General features: G+C 39.4%; 1 long non-coding RNA gene across 6 annotated transcripts; it reads left to right on the forward strand.

The window, feature by feature from the left end:
- Window positions 1–22,103: 22,103 nt before the first annotated feature.
- On the forward strand, window positions 22,104–25,168 carry LOC127128107 (uncharacterized). Of its 6 annotated transcripts, none has more exons than XR_007805688.1 (7): window positions 22,104–22,702; window positions 22,803–23,114; window positions 23,212–23,278; window positions 23,359–23,487; window positions 23,564–23,694; window positions 23,858–23,950; window positions 24,107–25,168. It is a non-coding gene; the product is annotated as an uncharacterized LOC127128107 (long non-coding RNA). The 6 variants fall into 6 exon arrangements; XR_007805687.1 differs by having other exon boundaries at window positions 22,110–22,702; window positions 23,359–23,694; window positions 24,107–24,523; window positions 24,616–25,168; XR_007805689.1 differs by having other exon boundaries at window positions 22,110–22,702; window positions 23,359–23,694; window positions 24,107–24,523; window positions 24,743–25,168.
- The last annotated feature ends 434 nt before the right edge of the window (window positions 25,169–25,602 follow it).

Raw genomic sequence — 25,602 nt, forward strand, 5'->3', positions numbered from 1 at the left:
TGGATAAACTTAACGTCGATAAAACTAGAGTCGCCACCACGCTTTTATTGTTTCCAAAGTAAAAGGGAAAAGTACGAACAAAACCCAAAGATTGGAAGTTTCCGAATCAAAACTAATAAAATGCCAGAGATTACACGTAAGGGGGTTGATTACACAGAGGGAAGGTGTTAGCACCCAAAGTGTCCTAGGTACTCCTAGGGAGCCCTTTTTTTATGTGTGTATGTGTTTTGGTATAAAATGATGTTTGCAATAAATAGAGTGTAGGAATGAGAAAAGAATTCATTAATTATGTTTTTGTGTTTGACAAGACCTTTGGACTTGTGGCTACGTACCAACATGAAAATGAGGGATCAAAACCTTGTAGTACGTCGTATCGATTTCAAAATGAGTGGATTGCTTTTAACAAAAAATTTAATTTAAGAGAGGCACAAAGGGCCTAAAAGAGTTTGAATGAGTGTTAGTTCTCTTTGTCTTTTGAAATTTTAAGTCAATATGATTAGATTCATTTACAAGTTTGATTTATGAAAATATTTTTAAAATGCAATGGCATAAGACCAAAGTTACTAGTTTGCAAAAAAGTCTAAGTTTAGAAATCACAAGCAAAGAAGTTTTCAAAAAAAAGGGGGGGAGAGATTTGAAATTTAAGAAGTGGGAGGAGATGAAGAGACTAATCCTAACCAAAATTTTTAAAGTTAAGAGTTGTTAAGATATGACCAATGAGATGCAATCCAATAGACAATAATGTCATATAGAAACCCACTTTTCCTTTGGACTTTAAATCAAGCAATATCAGTAAGCAAGTAACAATATAAAGAGTAGGGAATCAAATAAACATAGCCACATGCAAGCAATCAACTTCACAGTCTCCTTCTTAATCTTCCCATGTATCAGATGACATACTCTTTGATTGGCTCAGAATAAGGTATTAGATACAGGTTCAAAGTAACATTTATATAAAGACCATGTAGCAGATGAGTTCATATGGATCCCAATACTTATATCAGATGGAAGCTCAAATCAAAATAACTTGGTTTCAGAAATGTTGGCATTTGCCATGTTCTTTTTGCATAGGGAATGTTGCCTAATTCTAAGTCCAAAGCTCAGATCAAATCCAACAGTCCACATAAACATTTTTTAAGGTTTTTTTGTTGTTTATTAAGTATTTTAAGGTCCTAAGACCACAAACACAAACAAAATATACAAACAAATATATACAAACACAATATATGGCTCAAGTGAGCAAAGTGAAAATGGCATAAACATAAACAAGTTAAATGATATGTAAATGGAAAATGAAATGGTAAACGACTTGAATTTAAATGACATAAAGTAAATGAATTGAAATTAAAAGCAATAATAACAAAAGTTAGTCAAATGTTAGTTGGTTAGATGTTAGTGATGTTTTGCTTTTCAATTGTTTAAGTCATTCTTTGGAGAACACTCAACCCTCTATTCACAAGCATGGATCCTTGAACCAAGACATCTTCCAAAGGAAGAAAAAAAGGCCAAGTTTCCAGACAGTACCATGAAAGGGGGGAAACTTACAATCTCACTTACTAGAATGTTATGCCTTTGGGTAAAATTTTAGCGTTATGTTAAGTAATTGTAATTGGACTTATGTAGAAGTCACAACTATCTGAGGTCGGGCAATATAAATCTTGTTGTTAATGGATGTTATATATATGGTATAATGAACCATACTCCTAAAACATACCACGCACAAAAGGAAAAAGATCAAAGGATGAACCTAATCTCATCCATACTTGTATTGGTTCATCTAACACAAAGTTATTGATGAACCAATTAGCCTTAGGATATTAAGACTTCATTGGTCAATGGAAGGGATGGGAAAGAATGGGATTGAATATGAAGAGGGATGGGAGATGAGACAAACACAAATTGGTCATGGGAGGACTTTTATCAAATTAAAATCTTTCGTTCATTTTGGGAGATGAAATGTACATTTCACCAATCCCCTAAATCCAATGATTCTAATCCAACAAAATTCAAATCAACCTTGACCAATGCCGAAACACATATTCTAATTTCACAAGTCAATAAAAATGGCTCAACATAATTTCTACACAATTAGTCAATTAAAAATCAAATTAAAATGCATTTAAATTGAATTATGTTTGGTCAAAAACATAAAACCTCTTCAAAACACCAAATAAATGGCCAAGAGATTTATCCTAGGTCAAACAAGGTGAAAGGACCTTGGACAAAAAAATTCATTATCTTTGAAAAGTCAGAAGTATTTTTAAAGAATTAAAAATATTCACAAAAACAATTAAATCATGAAAAATATAAAAATTAATCCAAAAAATAATTTTAACTCGGAAAATGAAAGAGGGAGATCAGATTTAAATTTTTTTGGTGAAAGTCCCATATTTTTTGGACTAAAAATGAAATTAATATGAATTAATTAAAATAAAAGGATTAAGTGGAAAAATTAAAAAAAAAACAAAAAAAATAAGGGTCATCTGATCTCCCTCATTAATTGAGGTGGCAGATCAGATTGCCTGGAGCGCGCATTCCACATGTGCATGATTCAATTGTGCCACACGCTGGGTAATCACAATGGACGTGTGAGAATAGAACATTAGACTTAGATCAGATGGTCCTGGACAAGCCAACACACCATCGGAGCCCTAGCTCTGGTCATCTTCTCCGCTGAGAGCCACCGGTCTCGTTCGAGCTCAACTCAATGGAAAATGAAAAGTGAGTACACTAATTTTAAGGAAAAATGCTCAGGATCCCGAATATGGACTCAACTTTCTCCAATTCCAAGTATATAAAAAGATACAGGGATTTGAATTTTGAAGATCATGAACTGAGTTACTTTGATTTGACCTCGAAGCAACTCAATCTTCTTGCCTACATTGATAGGACTTCAGACAACCAAAAATCTACAAGAATGGTGAAGAATTGAGGGGGAATCAAAGAGATGAAAATTCTGAAAATTCACCTTCAATGGAGCTTCAGATTGGCACAATCTTGCTTTCAATTATGCTTGGCCTTGCTTTAGATGCTTGTTGGAAGTGGTTAGGATCAATGAAATGTATGGACTCTTGGAGTTTCAATCTCAAAACAGATGGAGATAGCATGAGGGGATCTTAGGATCAAAATTGGGGTCCTACAGCTGCCCCTATTTAAGGACGTTCTAGCTGAGGAGATGAAGGTTTAAATCTTCGTATCGACTCAGTAGAATGGACTTAAATAACAACATAGAAACACATTTTGGTCCCTAAGATACCTCATGATGCATATGATATGAATGTTAAAAAAATCATTGTGGGGAAAATATGGCCACAAAGGAAAAGAATCTGGAGAGACTGAAGGTACGCGTGAGCATAATGCATTCCAAAAGGAACACTCACTGGGGAGACATAGACTCTGGGGGATAAAAAGTTGCGTGTAAGCCAGGCTATGACTTAGAACTGCTGGGGGGACACGAGGGATTCCATGAAAATAAATCAATTGAAGAACTCAGTCGGAGATAAAGAAGAAAATCTGTAGGGGAAACGGGTAAATCAGAACAAAACTGAAATACTTGAACTAAATAGGAAAATGGAGATTTCATTGACGAAATACGCACTCAAACTCAACTGGGGAAGAAATGAACTTCAACACAAGAGTAACAGGAGTATATTATCCATTACCGGTTACTGGGTAAGGAGATAACATAATCTGGTAGAGAGGACATCCGTTACTGGTTAGGGTAAACATATCAAGGATGACTGGCTGAGGGCAAAAAGTGGTGTATTCATTACCAGCTACTGGGTAAGAATAACCTGCTGGAGAAAAATGCCAAATAGGATTTACAACTACCGTTTACTGGGCAGAAGACCAAAGAAAGAGAATATTCATCACTGGTTAAAGTGAACATATCAAGGATAGACTCAAAGGGAAGAATATCCGTCATCGGTTAAGATGAGAACATCAAAGATGGATTGCCGAGGAAAAGTAGGAATTACATCTATCAGTTACTGGATAGAATACCGAAAAGAGAATATCTGTCATCAGTTAGGATGAATATATCAAGGATAGACTCAGAGAGGAGAAATAGGAATTACGTCTATCAGTTACTAGATAGAGTACTGTCGCAACCTGAAAGATGGAATGCGAAAAAAAACAACTGGCGAAGAAAGCCAGGAGAGTCGCCACCGTGCGTTATTTATCCCAAAGGAGGGAAAGGAAACGCTCGAAGTAAACTTGGAAAAAGGAAAGGACAAGACAGGGTCTTGCAACCAAATCTTGGGTTCGGGAGTCGATTATGCGAAGGGAAGGTATTAGCACCCCTACGCATCCGTAGTACTCTACGGGATCCACTTTTGTAGTTCTTGTCTAGAGAGTGTGGGTTTATCTAATGTGTTATTTACTAAAAAAAAGGGTCAAAAGAAAATGACTCGCGCGGATGTCGCATCCACTGGATACGTATCTCATCTGAATATGAGAATCAGAGTCTTCGTAGCTCGGCTGACCTATGGGTTAGGGGATGTGTGCTCGCTAAGACATCGCATCTTATGCCTACGTATCTCATCTGGAATGAGAATCAGAGCAAGCCGTAGTTCGGCTAACTACGGGGTTAAGGATTATGTTTTGGGGGCGGACGACGTTACTACGCAATCTACCGGATGCTCGACCTTTGGAGACTTACTCATCTGTAGTAGAAGGAGTAAACGTGTGTTTAGGAGAAGAAAAATCAATGAAGGGTTAGGGTTTGGGATGCTCATGCAAAAAGGCAGTCCTTGACGAAGGAACCGCGCTACCTGCGGGGATACGAACACATACAAAACAAACATGTATAAAGTAAACGTGCCAACAAGGCAATCAGAATAAATCTCCCAAATGGTATCCCACAAGCAAAGTGGAATATCCAGCGAGCTATCCCTGCAAAAGTCATGTGAGCCTTCACAAAAACTCAACAAAAGGGTTAGTGAAACAAGATAAGGATTAGGAGAAAACATGCTATGACAAATGTAAGTCAGATTAGAGCAAAACAATATGGTTTTTCATGGATAACAGTATGGTTTCAAAAACCTCAAACCCTGTGGCATACACTTCAGAAATTAACCGATTAAGCTTTCAAGGCATTATTTATACATTCATACATAATTATGAACCCGTGGGCAAAAACCTAATGAAATTCATCCATCATACCTCAAACATTCAGAGTATTCAACTTCAAAGCACAAAGGTAATGGGAATAAGGGAAAACCTGATTGGAGAGATCGGTTGAAATCAAATGGCACGGCTGGATTTGCAAACCAATGTTAGGGTTTGCTTGAGCTGAAAGTGTGTGAGTCAGAATGAACCTTTCAGAGTTTCCTGGAGGTTGCTCTGAACTCTGTTAGCTCTTCTCTCACTATCTTTTTCCCAGACAGGCTAATAGGAATATAATGCCTTTTGTTTCACTGAAACTCTGAATTTATAACCTGATTTTTGTGGACCTGTGGGCTCAAATGAGAGAGGTCAAAGTCCAAGATTTTTTCTTTTATTTATTTATTTATTTTCGTTTTCCGTTTTTTTTTCTTTTTTTTTAACTCGTGGGCTTCCCCTAGCGAGCATGACAGCTCATGAACAAACCTTTGCTCCTTCAAGATTAACGTTTTGACTGACGAATAGACCCCTGTTGGAAGTAACTCAAGTTTTTCCCTTGTGTTGACTGATCATCTAAATAGAGCCCATAAAGTGTCCTGGATGATGTTCAAGCTTCTTGGATCCGATTCCGATTGCCATGATGAAATGCAAATGCTAAATGACCTAAAAATGAATGCATGCATGAGGTGTAAAGCGTATGCTTCCAAGAAAAATGAAGGGTAAATTTTGGGGTATTACAGCTGCCCCTATTCAATCAACTGGAGACCTGGAAAGAAGATAGCAGCGACTTTCGTGCTTTCGAGGTATCAAGGGATTGAATACAATAAAAGCCCGAAAATTTACGCTGAAGTGAAGTGAAGTAACAATGCATGTCAGAATCGGCAAAGAGGTGGTCTTGAAAGAAGAATCCGTCTGGTACGGTGGGAGTCAGTCTGAATACCGAAAAAGAATGTTAACCTGGATACCAAAATAAATGGTAACACAGAAATAACCATGGCCTGAATGCCGCTCATCAGTCTGAATACTGGAAATGACTTCGATCTGAACATCGGAAGATATGAGATTATTAATATCGGTCTGAAGACCGAGAGGTTGGCCTGAATGCCACAAGTTGCGTCGACCTGAATGTCGGAAACTTCTTCGATCTGAACATCGGAAAACTGGCCTGAACCCCACTTCGATCTGAATACCGGAAACTGGCCTGAATGCCACTTCGGTCTGAATATCAGAAACTGGCCTGAATGCCACAAGTTGCATCGACCTGAATGTCGGAAACTTCTTCGATCTGAACATCGGAAAACTGGCCTGAATGCCGCAAGTTGCATCGACCTGGATGTCGGAAACTTCTTCGATCTGAACATCGGAAAATTGGCCTGAATGCCACTTCGGTCTGAATACCGGAAACTTCATGCCTGTTAGCATCGGCAGAAATAGGGAAGATAATAGAGGCGGCGCATGGGCCAATGACACTTGCTGGGGATAACAAACGTAAGTCATGAACACTCTTTAGTCTGAGTACTGGAAACAACTTATGGCTTATCACTTGGGATACCGGGAATGTTTTATGCTTACATGCATATGTCTGAATTTTTCAATGGCGTAATGCTCCATGAAAATGGAAATGCTACGCGATTTGGGAGGATGCTATGCAATATGATTCTACATGCAGGGATGCGAAATGCTGGGTAGAATGCCAAGCTGAGGCAAGGGGATCTGCTGGGGAAATGATCACCATCTTCTGGACCCTGGCAAGGCTGCTGGAGATGCACAGCACAAAGAACTCTGTGGGGAAATGACCCGCCACACGGTGTTCTAGCAATGACGAAATACCGAGATTCTGACTGGAGAGAGAACGGCACTGAAAACCTGCTGTTGGGGAAAGCGATAGTGGTTCTGGCAACCACGATCTGCGAGAGATGACTCAGCAGGGGAAGTAAACACCGATACGGTACCGAGGTTCTGCTTCAAGGAAAGAAACCATGGATCTGGCATTGGGATTATCGATCTGGCTCGAACTCTGAGGAGCAGCCGCTTCTGCTGGGAAGATACAGTCTGACACTATCAACTCCGCTGGGGGTATATAGTCTGACACTGTCAACTCTACTGGGGAGTGTATAATCTGAAACCACCACTTGGGGGGAGGTACAGTGGTGAGAACCAGCTGGGGATTGAAGAATCCAACGCTCTGATCAGCTCTGCAGGGATAAGATACTGAATTCGTCTGTTGGTGGAAAACATTCACGATCATCTGCAGGGGATTTTAAGGAAATGCCCCGAGGGTACCTGTTCTGAATAGACGATCCAAAGCACTGAAAATTTACAGCAATTTTAAATGTTTATTAAGCATGCACCTGTAAAGCTCTTATGTGTCATGATGCAATGTTTATCAAAAAATTCAGACGTCATTTTTGCGAACAAAACAGAAAAATGAAAATGAAAACAGAGATATACTGAATAACATGATTTTATTGATTGAACGGCCTATGAATAGGCATTTACATCAAGAAGCAATCCCTGGAAAGAGGTATTCACACAACAGATAAAAACAGACATTAATCTAATGGCAATGTGAAATGGATTTCTATTGGGTTCCAATTCTGCTATGACTTGCTCGTCTTCAAGATCCTCTAGATGATCAGCTTTCTGAAAGAGTGATTGGACTGTTTCCTATCCTTCAAAAGTTTCTAGTCATTGACACGAGATGAGATTCAGAACTACTCAGAACGCAGTCTTTCGCTTAATCCCTAACTTATGCCTGGATCGCCCTTTTCGGGTTTTCAATCCACCGGGATACCCGTTTTTGCCCAAGTTGCCTTTTCAGGTTTTCAACTTACCGGGTGTACAATCTTTTCACTTTTAATCCCTAATTTTTGCCTAAACCTTTTTCATTTTCTTGGTTAGCCGCGATGCCCATTTTTGCCTGGACTACTCTTTTTATTGTCCAGCGGGTCTATTTCATGGGAAGTATTTTTTAACTGCGTCTGAGTTCACCGGGGAAGTGAAGTTTTCACCATCCATCGTTGCAAGCATTAAGGCCCCACCATCAAAACCTTGGTGACAATATACGGTCCATCATAGTTAGGAGTCCACTTGCCCCTGTGATTTGTCTGAGGAGGAAGGATCCTTTTCAACACCAAATCTCCGACCTGGAAGCATCGAGGACGCACTTTCTGATCAAAGGCTCTCTTCATCCGACTTTGATACAACTCCCCATGACAAATGGATGCCACTCGCTTCTCTTCGATAAGACTCAACTCATTGAACCTTGTCCGAATCCATTCAGCTTCGTCTAACTTGACATCCAACAGGACTCTTACAGAAGGAATCTCCACTTCAACAGGTAGGACTGCTTCCATACCATACACAAGGGAGTAAGGGGTTGCCCCGGTCGATGTACGTACTGAAGTACGGTACCCATGTAAGGCGAAGGGTAGCATCTCATGCCAATCTCTGTACGTAACGACCATCTTCTGCACAATCTTTTTTATGTTCTTATTTGCCGATTCAACAACACCGTTCATCTTAGGGCGGTAAGGGGAAGAATTGTGATGCTGAATGTTGAAGTTCTGGCACAACTCCTTCATCATTTTTTTGTTGAGATTAGAACCATTATCAGCAATGATTCTTTCGGGAATCCCATAGCGACAAATGATTTCTTTCTTGATGAATCGGGCAACCACATGTCTAGTGACCTTCGCAAATGACGCTGCTTCGACCCTCTTGGTGAAATAGTCGATGGCCACAAGGATGAAGCGATGCCCATTGGAAGCGGTCGGCTCAATATTTCCAATCATATCGATGCCCCACATAGCGAAAGGCCACGACGAAGACATCACATTCAAAGGATTCGGCGGCACATGCACCTTATCAGCATAAATCTGGCATTTATGGAACTTCCGAGCATATTTGAAACAATCAGATTCCATGGTCATCCAGTAATAACCTGCTCTCAACAATTTCTTAGCCATTGCATGTTCGTCGGCATAAGTACCGAAGGAGCCTTCATGAACTTCCTGCATTAACATGTCTGCTTCGTGTCTATCCACGCATCTGAGTAAAACCATGTCGAAGTTCCTCTTATACAAAACATCGTCTTTGTTCAAGAAGAAACTGCCTGCCAATCTTCTCAAAGTCTTTCTATCATTGTTGGATGCCCCTGTAGGGTACTCTTGATTCTTCAGAAAGCACTTGATGTCGTGATACATGGGCTTGTCGTCAACTACCAGTTCAGCAGCAAACACATACGCGGCCCTATCAAGGCGCATCACGTCGATCTTGGGAGCATGGTTCCAACTGATCACCGTGATCATGGAGGATAGAGTAGCAAGAGCATCTGCCATCTGGTTCTCATCACGAGGTATATGGTACAACTTTACTGTTGTGAAGAAAGTCAACAGTCTTCTCGTGTAATCTCTGTAGGGGACATGAGTAGGCTGGAGAGTGTTCCAATCACCATTCACTTGATTGATTACAAGAGCTGAATCTTCGAAGATGTCCAAAGTCTTGATTCTCAAATCAATGGCTTGCTCAATACCCAAGATACAGGCTTCATACTCAGCTTCATTTTTGGTGCACTCGAAAGTCAGACGAGCGGTGAAAGTCATGTGGGCACCTTTCGAAGTTGTAATGACAGCACCAATTCCACTTCCTTTGGCGTTGACGACCCCATCAAACATTAAAGTCCACTTTTCGTCTAGATCAGGTCCCTCTTCAACAACTGGCTCTTCAGTCTTTCATCTTGAGGAACATGATGTCTTCATCTGGAAAATCAAACTTCACCGGCTCATAATCTTCAACCGGCTGTTGAGCAAGATAGTCTGACAGAATACTCCCCTTGATGGCTTTCTGGGAAGTATACTGGATGTCGTACTCTGTCAGTACCATTTGCCAACGAGCAACTCTTCCGGTGAGAGCTGGCTTCTCAAATATATACTTGATTGGATCCATTTTGGAGATGAGTAAGGTTGTGTGAGACAACATGTATTGTCTCAATCGCTTCGCAGCCCATGCAAGTGCACAACATGTTTTTTCAAGCATTGAGTATCTCGACTCGAAATCTGTGAATTTCTTACTCAGGTAGTAGACGGCATGCTCTTTCCTACCTGTCTTGTCGTGTTGACCGAGAACACAACCCATGGAATTGTCTAGTACTGTCAAATACATAATCAACGGTCTCCCTGGGACCGGAGGCACAAGGATAGGAGGATTCTGCAAATACTCTTTTATCTTCTCGAACGCCCGTTTGACAATCATCATTCCACCTGATAGCCTGATCTTTTCTCAACAATTTGAATATTGGCTCACACGTGGCTGTTAGGTGAGAGATGAACCTTACAATGTAGTTCAACCTCCCTAAGAAACCACAAACTTGTTTCTCTGTTCTTGGCTCAGGCATTTCCTGTATCGCTTTCACTTTGGCCGGATCCACCTCAATCCCTTTTCCGCTAACAACAAAACCCAGTAGTTTTCCAGATCTCACCCCAAAAGTACATTTGTTCGGATTAAGCCTCAGCTTGAATTTCCTCAAACGCTCAAACAGTTTCTGCAAATTCACCAAATGTTCTTCTTCTGTCTGAGATTTGGCAATCATATCATCAACATAAACCTCGATTTCATGATGAATCATATCATGGAATAGAGTCACCATCGCTCGCTGATATGTTGCTCCGGCATTTTTTAGACCAAACGGCATCACCTTGTAGCAGAAGGTGCCCCATGGGGTTATGAATGTTGTCTTCTCCATGTCTTCTTGTGCCATCTTAATTTGATTATAGCCAGAAAAGCCATCCATGAAGGAGAATCCAGAGAACTGAGCCGTGTTATCCACCAAAACGTCAATGTGAGGTAAGGGGAAATCATCTTTAGGACTAGCCCTGTTCAGATCCCGGTAGTCAACACACATCTGTACCTTTCCATCCTTTTTAGGTACCAGAATGATATTTGCAACCCATGGCGGATAATTTGTGACTGCTAGAAACCCTTCATCCAACTGTTTTTGCACTTCTTCCTTTATCTTGACAGCCATCTCTGGTCTTGTTCTTCTGAGCTTCTGCTTGACCAGAGGACAACCTTCTTTGAGCGGCAAGCGATGTACCACGATGTCTGTGTCAAGCCCTGGAATGTCCTGATAAGACCAAGCGAAGATGTCAACATACTCTTGCAGCAATTCAATCAACCCCTTCTTCACATTGTCTTCCAAAGCAGCTCCTATCTTGATTTCTCTCTTGGCGTCCTTGGTGCCGAGATTAATCACTTCAACAGACTCTTGATGCGGTTGAATGACCCTTTCCTCTTGTTTTAATAACCTGGTAAGTTCTTCAGGGAGTTCACAGTCTTCATCACCCTCTTCTTCAGCTTGAAAGATTGGATTTTCAAAGTCGAAGCGAGCCATAGCAGAACCCTTATCAATAGGATCCGGTGATGTGCATCTGCATGAGTGATGGTATGTGCTTATGAGTGTGAAAAAAAAGTGGAAACTAAACAAAACATTGCCATTTTTTTTTGAAAAACTGCAAAAATAGAAAGGCAGGGAACGAAATATTTGAATGCAAAAAGACGTCCTTTATTTATGATAAAAATTACAAGTGTCACATAGATGAGCCCTACAATGAGTCATTACGCCCTGGCGGAACGTAAGACTTGGATATGCATGAATAAACAAAGAAAATTACTCATCCAGACAAGTGGCTTGGACAATCTCCTCAGAAGACCAATTGTTGAGAACTGCACCCGGGATCCTCGGACGCACCCAGTTATCGATGTCGCAATCACTATCCCCATCTTCATTGTTGACCGCAGAGACTAATTTGACTTCTCCTTCAACCATGTTAATGTTGGCTCCAACATGCTGGGGCATGGGATTGTTGACGACATTAGGAGCTGGTGCAAAGTTAACGGCCTTTGAATCAATGAGGTCCTAAACTACTTGCTTAAAAGCTTTGCAGTTCTCAATATTGTGGCCAGGTGCCCCAGAGTGGAAGCTACACCTAGCGTTGGCGTCGTAACCCATCGGAAGCCTACCAACGGGAGGAGCCAGAGTGTGCAACTGCACAAGTTGTAGTTGTTGAAGACTAGAAAGCAACTGAGCGTACGACATTGGAAGAGTGTCGAAACGCCGGTCCATCATCCTTGGCCTCGGTTGATAGGCGGGTCTGTTACCCGGTTGTTGTGGTTGGTACTGAGCTGGTTGATGCTATGCTTGTTGTTGTTGTAGTGGTGCTGCAGCTGGAATGGTCACAGCCGTAACATACGGTTGCTGATGATAGTTCTGAAAGTTATTCCTCCGGTTATCCCTGTTCTGATAAGGAGATATAGCACTTGCATCCCCTTCTCTCCTCTTCTGTCCCTGAATGAACGACTTCTTCACCCCTGATGAGGATCCACCTCCACTATGGGTCTCGTATGTCCTCAGGTAATTCTCCACCCTCTCTCTGGTAAAGACTACATCAGCAAAATTGGAGGCATTGCAACCCACCAGGCGCTCCAAATAAGGTCCTGGCAGAGTGTTCATGAACATGTTAGCCATTTCCTTCTCCAACATAGGAGGTTGAACACGGGAAGCTGTTTCTCTCCAGCGTTGAGCGTATTCTCTGAAGCACTTATTGCTTTAAAGAGACAAATTTTGAAGTTGAGTTTTGTCCGGAGCCATGTCTGCGTTATACTGATACTGCTTCACGAAAGCCTCAGCCAAATCCCTCCAGCAACGGATGTGGGTCCAGCCTCATATACCATTCCAGGGATGCCCTAGCTAGGTTGTCCTTGAAAAAGTACGTAAGCAACTTTTCGACATCGGAGTATGCAACCATTTTACGGAAATAGGCTTGCACATGGGTCTTCGGGCAAGAGTTGCCATTGTATTTTTCAAATATCGGGACCTTGAATTTCGGTGGCACTCTCACACCTGGGACCAGCCCCAAGTCAGCAACATCTACTCCCAGAGGATTCTGTCCTTCCACTACCTTCAACCTCTCTTCCAATCGTCTAAACATGGGGTCCACACCATGACCCATACCAAAGTCTTCCTGCAGCAGGGTGAACTGATCGTCCTGATCATCATGAACGGGTTGTTGACCAGAGGTGACATGTAGGATTGAGATAGGCCCCGGTCCATTGGGTCCATTAGCCTCTCCAGCTAAAGGATCAATCACTATCTCTGGTTGAGCAGGGGGATCCCTCTGTATCATCTGCCTGAGCTCTTGCTGTCCCTGAGCCACCCCTTGAACCACATCCATGAATTGATTCATGCGGATTTTAATCTCGGCGGACTCTGCCTATAGGCTATCCATTACTCTCTGTTGGTTTCTGCGGGTACCGTATCGGTGAATGCCTGGGTCAGCTATCCTGCTGATGGAATACCAAACAAACTGAGAACACTGTGGCGGTACCTGTTATGCAAGACATGCTAATGAATATGTAAATGCAATGACATGTTTATCAATTCCAAAGGTATTCTACCCCCTTGATTCCAGTCTCTCAATAGATAAACGATGTTAAAATAAAAGACTAAGCCGTTGATGAGAACCAAGAAAATTCCGACTAGAATCAAGTAGAAGATACAAACCCCACAGAAATGGATAAACATGTGTGAATGATTATGAATGCAAAATGATGTGAATGTAGTGCAGTGGCATGGGAATCAAGATAGTTGTATCTGCTTGAACATCTCTCAGGTTGCACTGTCTGGAGAGAAATTAAGAGCACCCCAAACAAAGGTCATGGGATGGATCATGTTATCCTTAATGTCGACCACCCATTTTGGTGGATTATGGTTTACACCTTATCAACACCCAAGTTTCATTGATATTAAGGATACCTGATCGGATCAACCATGAATCAAGGGTTTGTTGCAAGTCACGAGCATGGAGTTTAGGTTAAGAACCACCCAAAAGGAGTGTACTAAGGTTTAAACCTACCAAACATGTTCTACAAAAGGTTCCCATAGTCATAATCCCATCTTTCGGATATTATCGGAGGAACGACTACTCGTATTCCAAAAATATTCTCAAGAGAGACTCTTATGAGTGTAGTATCGCGTAACAATCGTATCAAATCTTACACTTGAACGACTTTTGCACTATGTCCTACGAATAGGCCAAGATGGGTTTGCTAAACTAAGGTCCTTGGCTTCTAAGGTCTATATTGGAAAAAGTAATGTCTAACCACAACTTACTTGTGTGACATTATTGATCTCAACATGACCTCTACCAAGTGAATGGGCTTGCAAGTCAACTTGCTAAGGAATAACTCCACACAAGTCAACAAGACCATGCCATTCTCCTATCCTAAGTGCACTCGAGTTCGGGTATAGAACTCATCTCACAAAGATCACCAAGCAGCCTAGTCAGCCAACAGATACAGCAATGATATGTACACAATGCAATAAGGTAAAGCAGGTAAATAAATAACTGTACAAAAGCATGAACACCCAATAAACAAACAAACTACAAAAGATAGGAGGGACTCGCTTAGGGAAACCGGGTCCCCAGCAGAGTCGCCAGCTATCGCAACCTGAAAAATGGAATGCGAAAAAAAACAATCGGCGAAGAAAGACAGGAGAGGACAAGATAGGGTCTCGCAACCAAATCTTGGGTTCGGGAGTTGATTATGCGAAGGGAAGGTATTAGCACCACTACGCATCTGTAGTACTCTACGGGATCCACTTTTGTAGTTCTTGTCTAGAGTGTGTGGGTTTATCTAATGTGTTATTTACTAAAAAAAAGGGTCAAAAGAAAATGACTCGCGCGGATGTCGCATCCACTACATACGTATCTCATCTGAATATGAGAATCAGAGTCTTTGTAGCTCGGCTGACCTATGGGTTAGGGGGATGTGTGCTCGCTAAGACATCGCGTCTTATGCCCACGTATCTCATCTGGAATGAGAATCAGAGCAAGCCGTAGTTCGGCTAACTACCGGGTTAAGGATTATGTTTTGGGGTCAGACGACGTTACTACGCAATCTACCGGATGCTCGACCTTTGGAGACTTACTCACCTGTAGTAGAAGGACTAAACGTGTGTTTAGGAGAAGAAAAATCAATGAAGGGTTAGGGTTTGGGATGCTCATGCAAAAAGACAGTCCTTGACGAGGGAACCACGCTACCTGCGGGGATACGAACACATACAAAACAAACATGTATAAAGTAAATGTGCCAACAAGGCAATCAGAATAAATCTCCCAAATGGTATCCCACAAGCAAAGTGGAATATCCAGCGAGCTATCCCTGCAAAAGTCATGTGAGCCTTCACAAAAACTCAACAAAAGGGTTAGTGAAACAAGATAAGGATTAGGAGAAAACATGCTATGACAAACGTAAGTCAGATTAGAGCAAAATAGTATGGTTTTTCATGGATAACAGTATGGTTTCAGAAACCTCAAACCTTGTGGCATACACTTCAGAAATTAAACGATTAAACTTTCAAGGCATTATTTATACATTCATACATAATTTTGAACCCGTGGGCAAAAACCTAATGAAATTCATCCATCATACCTCAAACATTCAGAGTATTCAACTTCAAAGCACAAAGGTAATGGGAATAAGGGCAAACCTGATTGGAGAGATCGGTTGAAATCAAATGGCACGGCTGGATTTGCAAACCAATGATAGGGTTTGCTTGAGCTGAAAGTGTGTGAATCAGAATGAACCTTTCAGAGTTGCCTGGAGGTTGCTCTGAACTCTGTTAGCTCTTCTCTCACTATCTTTTTCCCAGACAGGGTAATAGGAATATAATGCCTTTTGTTTCACTGAAACTCTGAATTTATAACCTGATTTTTGTGGACCTGTGGGCTCAAATGAGAGAGGTCCAAGTCCAAGATTTTTTCTTTTATTTATTTATTTATTTATTTAATTATTTATTTATTTTCGTTTTTGTTTTTTTTTAAACATGTGGGCTTCGCCTAGCGAGCATGACAGCTCATGAACAAACCTTTGCTCCTTCAAGATTAACGTTTTGACTGACGAATAGACCCCTGTTGGAAGTAACTCAAGTCTTTCCCTTGTGTTGACTGATCATCTAAATAGAGCCCACAAAGTGTCCTGGATGATGTTCAAGCTTCTTGGAACTGATTCCGATTGCCATGATGAAATGCAAATGCTAAATGACCTAAAAATGAATGCATGCATGAGGTGTAAAGCGTATGCTTCCAGGAAAAATGAAGGGTAAATTTTAGGGTATTATAAGTACCAAAAGAGGATATTCCTCACCGGTTAGGATGAATATATCAAGGGTAGACTCAATAGGGGAAAGCAGGATTTACAACTACCGGTTACTGGGTAGAAAACCGCAAAGAGGAGAAAACCTGTCATCAATTAGGATGAACATATCAAGGATTAAACCTCTGGGAATGAAATAGGGATTACGACTACCTTTTTACTGGGTAAAAAACTAAAAAGAGAATATCTGTCACCGGTTAAGATGAACATATCAAGGATAGACTTAAACAGAAAGAATATCCATCATCGGTTAAAATGAACATATCAAGGATAGACTACCTGGGCAAACGTAAAACGAGTCCACTGGGAAAAACAAGAGGAAGTACATTACTGTTACCGGGTAATGGGTAAGATTAAGGTACTCGTAAATCGAGAAGAATATTACCAATTAATGGGTAATATACTCTCAGGGGACCAAAAGCATCGATCTAGGTAAGAGCTAGAAAGAAACGGTAAATAAAGAACTCGACCCGGTGAGGATATAACTCAAGGGGAGTGGTTCCATCCAGATAATTGACTGGGAGGAAGCTGAAATAATAATCATCCACGAGGAAATAACTCAGTGGGGAATGAGAAAGGTTATATTCTTTCTGCTTAAGGGGCTGACATTCTACAATTGAGGGAGGACAGACACACCAAATCTGCTTGGGGAAATGATATAACCATAGAAGAGGATTGGAGAATAAGGAATTAACTGTGATAACAATGCATAGTGAAATATATGAATGTATATGTATATGTATATGTATATGTATATGTGTATGTATATGTATATGTATATGTATATGTATATGTATATGTATATGTATATGCATATGCATATGTATATGTATATGTATATGTATATATGATTGATTGATGATTATGCTGACAAAACAATCACAAAGGATACGAATGTCACTGATCGCTACAACACTCGGCTAATCCCGACAAGATGGAGGCATCAACTGGTGAAAGAGGTTAGGGATGAACATAAATCATCCACCTCAAAAAAGCTCGATCTTGATTGGGGAAAGAGAGAAGATCCGCTGAGGATCTGCCTCATCAACTCTGCAGGGAATTTTAGGTCAACACCATACAAAATGGGAGACAACCTTGCAGTGATCCAAAAAATATAACTGCTCAAGAATCAGTTTGACAGGGATAAGAATGAACTTCACTCGCAACTTGAGGGGAAACAAAACCTTGTGCTGGATCTACGCAAACCATTGAGAATACGCGCCTACAACTCATCTAGGGAAGTGATCACAAACTCAGCTGGGGAAATTGAATTGTTGAACCAACTGCTTTGGGAAATACCAACAATGCTTTGCATTTCTAAAACTTACTTGTTCTTAGGCTGTTGTTGATATTCCTTATTGAAATCGATTTCTCTTTTAAAGTAATTGCTTTTATTATTTTAAGAAAAAAAGATTTTTATTTTTAAATCTAATTTCAAAATGACCATCATAAAATTTAATTCTATTCGGCTGAAAGATAAATAAGAGTTGAAACAATTGGATAAAAAAAGCTAAACTTTATTTATTAGAATGGTAGTCTGTAAATGACAAGACTCCATAGATCTTTACAAATTTTGAAAAATGGTAATTTACATGGAAAAGGACTACATTGAATACAATGATCACTAATCCTTCTACCAACTTCAATATCCACTGTGCTCTTGTCTTCGGTTGAAGATGATGAATCTGAGTTGACTGACTTGCTCAAGACTGTTCCAAGACTGCAGATCAACCGAATGCAATTACTTTCCATAATCCCTAATTTTTCATAGATTTCCCCAAGGTGGGGTACTCAATCTATCGGGATAAATTTTCTGTTTTATGTCTCTAATTTTTTCCTGGATCCCCCTTTCGGGTTTTCGATCCACCGAGACACTCATTTTTGCCTAAGTCGCCCTTTCGAGTTTTCAACTTAGTGAGTTGTTCTTTTATTTTTAGGTGAAGTATTTCTTGATTGCATCGCATTCACAGGATGAGTGAACTCTTCACCATCCATAGCTGTAAGAATCAAAGCACCGCTTAAAAAGGCTCTTTTAACAACATATGGGCCTCCATAATTAAGAGTCCATTTTCCCCTAGCATCTGGTTTGAAAGATAAAATTTTATTGAGCACAAGGTCACCTTCACTAAACACACGAGACCAGACCTTCTTATCAAAAGCTTTCTTCATTCTCTGCTGATATCACTGACAATGACACATAGCAGTCAACCTCTTCTCTTCAATCAAACTGAGCTTATCATACCTGGTCTGACACCATTCAGCATCAGTCAACTTGGCTTCTATCAAGACGCACAATGATGGGATCTCAACCTCTACGGGGAGCACAACTTCCATAACGTAAACAAGTGAGAAAGGGGTTTCCCCTGTTGAACTGCGGATGGATGTATGATACGCATGTAAGGCAAATAGGAGCATCTCGTGCCAATCTTTATATGTCACAACCATCTTTGAATGATCTTCTTGATGTTCTTGTTTGCAGCTTCAACAACCCCATTCATCTTAGGTATGTAGGGAGAAGAATTAGGATGTGCAATCTTGAAATCTTTGCAAAGAGCTTCAACCATATTATTGTTCAAGTTAGATCCATTATCAGTAATGATCTTACTTGGCACACCATAACGACATATAATCTGATTCTTGATAAACCTTACAACAACTTCACAAGGCCCAAACACATAGTCAAACTTCACAAGTCAATAAAAATGGCTCAACATAACTTCTACACAATTAATCAATTAAAAAACAAATTAAAATGCATTTAAATTGAATTATGTTTGGTCAAAAACCTAAAACCTCTTCAAAACACCAAATAAATAGCCAAGAGATTTATCCTAGGTCAAACAAGGTCAAAGGACCTTGGGCAAAAAAATTCATTATTTTTGAAAAGTCAGAAGTATTTTTAATTCTGAAAAATATCAAAATTAATCCAAAAAATAATTTTAATTCAGAAAATGAAAGAGGAAAATATTTGAAAACTTTTGGTGAATCTCCCATAATTTTTGGATTAAAAATGATATTAATCTGAATTAATTAAAATAAAAGGATTAATTGGAAAAATCAGAAAATCAAAAAAATAAGAGCCATATGATCTCCCTCATTAATTAATGTGGCAGACCAGATGGCCAGGAGCATGCATTCAACATGTACATGAGTCAATTGTGCCACGCACTGGGTAATTATAATGGACGCGTGAGATTAGAACATGAGACTCAGATCAGATGGTCCTGGACAAGCCAGCACACCACTAGAGCCCTATCTCTAGTCATCTTCTCTGGTGAGAGCCACCGGTAAGGTTCGAGCTCAACTAAATGGAAAATGAAAAGTGAATACACTAATTTGAAGGAAAAATGCCAAGGAGCACGAATATGGCCTCAATTTTCTCCAATTCAAAGTATATAAAAAGCTACAAGGATTTGAATTTTGAGGATCATGAACTAAGTTGCTTCGATTTAACCTCAAAGCAACTCAATCTTATTGCCTACTGTCGCATCTCGAAAAATGCGATTCCTCGCGATGGTCGCGGAAAAAAATTTATGTTCGAACAGAGTCGCCACCGAACTTTATTTATCCCAATCAAGGAATAGGAAAATATCGATAAAACCTTTAAAAAATAGAATAATGGTCGTCGCAACCATATTCGAGTTCGGGAGTCGATTACGCAAGGGGAAGGTATTAGCACCCCTCACGTCCGTTGTACTCAACGGGAACCTTTTAGTCTAATTTGCTATTTGAATGTTAGTTAAATGTTATTCGCTTTCTTCGAGTAATTAAATATTGAATAAAGATGGATGAAGACCTCAGGAGGGGAAAAGGGGAGGTTTTTTATTAGTGTGCTCGCGAAGATACAGCAATCTCCTGCCTACGTATCCTTATGGTGCAATAAGGAAATCAGAGCATTCGTAGTTCGGGCAACTATGGTTTTGTTGGTGTCTTTTAATGAACGACTGTGGAGATCGCGTTCTAAAGGCTAAACGCTGGCTTGTATACTCTCGGCGGAGGCTTAAGCATTGGTTTGTTATGCGCGTTAGAAAGGATTAACAGTGTTCTTTTGAAAAGAATTTTTTAAGTTGTTGGTCGCACGGGGGCGAGGAATTAAGTTTGATTTGTGAAGGTGTTTTGAATTTATCGATTGGTTTTAATTTGATGACGAAGATTCGAGCAATGTGGCGTACGCCAATTATTCGAATAATCGAGAGATAATGAAGCGGATGCTCACTATTCTCCTTTTCATTCAAAGATTAATTATTAAAAATAAGGCTTTTAGAATTAATAAATAATCTGGAGGAATGATTTTAATCTTACGGAATTTTTAGGGTTTAAATTGAATGACGAAGATCCGAGCAATATGGCGTACGCCAATTATTCGAATAATCGAGAGATAATGAAGCGGATGCTCACTAATCTCCTTTTTCATTCAAGATTAATTTAAAAAGGTTTTTAGAATTTATAAATAATTGAGGGAGTAATTTTAGTTTTAAGGAGTTTTGGGGTTTTAATTAAATGACAAAAATTCGAGCAATATGGCGTACGCCAATTATTCGAATAATCGAGAGATAATGGAGCGGATGCTCATTAATCTCCTTTTCATTTAAAGATTAATTTAAATAGTGCTTTTAGAATTTGTAATTAATTTGAGAAAATAATCTTAATTTTATAGAATTTTTAGGGTTTTAATTAAATGACGACAATTCGAGCAATATGGCGTACGCCAATTATTCGAATAGTCGAGAGGTAGTAAAGCGGAAGCTTACTATTCTCCTTTTCATTCAAAATTACATTATTAAATAATTTTAAGAGAATATTAGAATAATTAAATTGGGAAAATGATTTTAATTTTATAGAGTTTTTTAAGGTTTTAATTAAATGACGACAATTCGAGCAATATGGCGTACGCCAATTATTCGAATAGTCGAGAGGTAGTAAAGCGGAAGCTTACTATTCTCCTTTTCATTCAAAATTACATTATTAAATAATTTTAAGAGAATATTAGAATAATTAAATTGAGAAAATGATTTTAATTTTATAGAGTTTTTTAAGGTTTTAATTAAATGACGACAATTCGAGCAATATGGCGTACGCCAATTATTCGAATAGTCGAGAGGTAGTAAAGCGGAAGCTTACTATTCTCCTTTTCATTCAAAATTAAATTATTAAATAATGAAACTTTTAAGATTTTATAATTAACTTGAGGAAGTGGTTTAGAATTTTTAGGATTTTTATTGAATGACGAAAATCCGAGCAATATGGCGTACGCCAATTATTCGGATAGTCGAGAGGTAGTAAAGCGGAAGCTTACTATTCTCCTTTTCATTCAAAATTAATTTAAATAATTTTGGAGAGTAGATTAATTAAACATGTCGAATTTGAATTTATTTAGAATTAATATACTTTGAGAAATTACTTGGTACTAGACCATGACTTAATTATTTTTATAATAAGGTATAACGATTTGGTATCATTTACCAATATTAACGTCTAACTAATATTTTAATTGCAACATTCTAAAGAATATATAAAATATACACAGAATAAGGAAAAAGATGTTTAATTGGAAAATGACCCATTAACTTATTTAGAAAATCTAAGGCATTAAAGCTTAAAAAAAAACAAATAAAACAAATAAAACAAGATATGGACTTGAATTAAGAGATTTGTGTGATGAATTTCAGCAAACCATAAGGGCCCATGAGGCCCAAAACGAATCCAGCCCAACTAGTTGAGATAACAGACGAAAGGGAAGGAGGCGAATGGCCTCTACCTCTCTTCCCAACATCCGGCGGTCATTACTTCTCATAAGTGAATGAGAAATTTGAAAGCTCAAATGGAAGACCAACAACTGCCAACACTTATTACCAAAGTAAATGTCCTCCCTTGGTAAAAGCAACGTACAGGAAAAAAACACAGTTTACGAAGCCTTTAACTTAATTATAAAAAAAAAAAACTCGGCAAGGAAAACGCGAATATTTCATTCTTTCCTCCTACTTACAACTTCACTCTCTCTCTACATTTTCACTTCTTCCTTTTCTGTTTCAGTACCAACAACACTATCGATTTAACCACGACGGTAAGAAACCTAGACGGCACTCCTATGTAACAATGGCGGCACCATCGTGAGTGCCCATAACTTAGAGAAAGAAAACCTAAACTTACCCAAACAAATACTCCGAAAAACAGATCTAACCACGTAGTTTCTGAATCAAGAACACGAATCCAAAGAAAACGAAGCAACAACCAAACAACACAACAGCAGGAATCTCATGTAATAATCATGGGGGTTATGGCATTTGAGGAGATGTGAACAAGATGGTAATATCAAATCATGCAAAGGAGAAATATTAAATACCAAATCGGAGCTAGTCCGACGTTTCAACTCCGGCAAGGTGAGGTAAATGATCCTTAGGTCCTTCAAGGTTCTTTCTTCCTCTCGAACTTTCCGTCTTTTTCGCTTCCTCTTTAACGATTTGGGTTCGTTTCGGTTTTGGCAGGGGGCTTAGCTCGAGCTTGTTGAGCTTCGGTGTGAGAATCTCAACAAGTTCAAAACAGAGCTTTTTTAACTAGGGTTTTGGAATGATTTCTCCAGAGTAACGGCGCAGAAAATCGGATCCCTACTTCATCCCTGGAGGTCCTTATTTATAGCATTTTTGATGTACGAGGTTTTGAATTCCTCTCTCATGAGCTTGGCAAGTTAGTGGGAGAATCATTCCGTTAGGTAGCAGAATTTCTCAGAGTTAGTGGTGCTTCAAATCGGTGTGGTCCCTCAAATGGCAGGATGAGGTTTTGTCTGTAGTGAATCCGTGGTAACCACCTATTTTTTACTTTTCACTGCAGTAATTGTCTATTTTACTTAGCATTTGCCATTTGTTTTTTTAAGCTCGTGTTCTGATTTTGCAATAGGTTTATGTTGTGATAGATGCATGTTTACAAGGTTTGGAAGATTGACGAGTATGTTTCATCGTGACAGGTATTTTCTTGTATTGATTTTTATGAATCCTTAAACTTTGCCAATTCTATGCCTGACTTCAATGTGCCATGGCTTTGCAGGTTTTGTCATGCCATCCTCTTTGATAAATGATGCTTAATGGTTGGATGTTACTACTGCCTTGTGATGCATTACAGGTTTTGTTTTTGAGACGAACTAGCTTATGGTGACATGACTAGTTATGGACCAAGGTCTTTTCTTCATGTGTCATGATGTTGTAACACGTCGGTACCTGTTTTAAACCTTGCGTAATTAGTGCTTCTGCAGGTTGTGCTCTACTGATATAATGATGACATTTGGTTACGCGACCGTTTGAGTTCGATCTGGTATGCGACTTAACGCAGGTTTTGCTGTGACCACTGATGTGTTGCAGGATGCTGATTAACTCATTCCTGTTGGTAAGCCTATCATTACCATAGAGTTAAACCATCTCTTTCATTGTGTGGTATGATAACATTACCGATGTATTCAGTCTGTGTTAGTAACCTACTGCAGGTCTGTGAACCTCGAAGTTTTTTCTCAGTTTTATGTATTCTAAAATTTGGATGCTGCATTTTGCAGGTTGCAGTTTTTGACTGCTTGCGCAGAAAATGTATCTGTCCAAAAGTAGACTGTCACGCTGGATTGTAATCATTGCAGGATGCGTCACATTTGGTAGGTTGCAGTTTCATGTTATTTTGGCTTGACTGATTATTGCATGTTTTGGATCGATACACATTGCTTGCCAATTTCAGGTTGGTAATTCGGATGGAAGCAAGGCAGTGCATACTGATTGACTGATCAAGGTGAACTGTTACCTTTGTGTTGCAGGTCATGGCGTGCTTGCTAAAGGGTAGCATGCGGCTATTATGCTGTTAGCTTTGGTTCTGCAGCCAAGATTTCTTGCTGTTTAAAGGGATAGTTTGATGACCGTTGATGTTAGCTAGTGATGTGGTTCTGCAACAGCTTTGGTTGGCAGCGGTATTGATGACACAGGTGGTGCAAGTGAGAAAACTTGACAAGGCTAGTAGCTATGTTGGACCTTAAAAATAAATAACAGAGATCCTTCTCGTCAACTGAAGGAATTCCAATTTCGTTCCTCTTCTTCTGCATTACATTGAACGGCATCCTTCTTTGTATGCTTTCTTTTTTGTGAAATCACGACGCTTGTGCCGTGCCTTGAGTATTTAGCGTTTAGCTACTACTAGAAAACAGAAGACCGAATTAACTACACTCTTAATTTGTCTGGTAATTCTAGCGCTGATTTTTCTTTTCGACATTACTTCTGTTTCGTTTTGTATGCGAGATGAAATAATCTTGGAATGTCTGTGAGTTGTCAGTGGGGTGGAGTCTCAGAGATAATGGTTTCTGCCAGATGCTTTCATTCCTATTTCCTTCTTATTGTGAGGTCGCTGATATAATTATGAACTCTGACATCTGCAATACTAATGCTTTCATCCATCTCAGGACCACCAGCTGTTATGGGAAGTGAATGCATTGGTGCATCAAATGGTGCTGCATCGGTTATTCTTTGGTGATCCTGAACAATCAGAGCTGCACGATAAGCGTGACCTCCTGCAATAACATCAAAAGTTTCGGCATCAACCGCATCCCCGTTTGACCTCCCTTCTTGGACCGTAGAAATCTTTGAAAGCTTGCAGCATGTTTGCAAGCAATGGTAGAAATACATAGGCAGTCCTCTGGTTGACTTCGCACGGCTGCCGTAGGCTGATGCATAATTTTTGTCTTTTAATTTTTGTTTTCTTTCTTTAGAAATTTAATCCTTTCATTTGGCTCTGTGGTTATAGGTACAGTGAATTCTATGTAAATGATGAAATATGTTATGCTTCTCATAATGGAATTGGAACAAATGCGGTTATTATTCATAGTTTATTTATGAAAACCAAAGTGCATGATTCACGTTTAAGGTTGACTTATATGATGATATGCATGAGATTATACGGACTGGCCCCGTTATTATTCTTGGATTATTTACTGCAAAAATGGACTCTTATCCATAAACTAATAAACTTTTCATGTTCTTTCTTAAATACATCCGGAACGCCATGAATCTATCTTAAATAATTCATCATCAGCTTATTGACCCTGGTATACTTAAGTGGGAAAATTTTTAATTCAAATATGGAATGCTTCAAAAATGAGATGTTAACAAAAAACAATGAAACTTATAAATGATGCCAACCAACTAGACTTGTATTTTCACTCTGTCCTTATGAATTATACCATGTTTTTAGATGACCTTTAGTCCATGAAATCACGGGGACAAATGAAAAGGTTCCCACTGAATAATCAATCAATGTATTAAA

The sequence above is a fragment of the Lathyrus oleraceus genome, chromosome 3, assembly GCF_024323335.1.
Source record: "Lathyrus oleraceus cultivar Zhongwan6 chromosome 3, CAAS_Psat_ZW6_1.0, whole genome shotgun sequence".
NCBI lineage: Eukaryota > Viridiplantae > Streptophyta > Magnoliopsida > Fabales > Fabaceae > Lathyrus > Lathyrus oleraceus.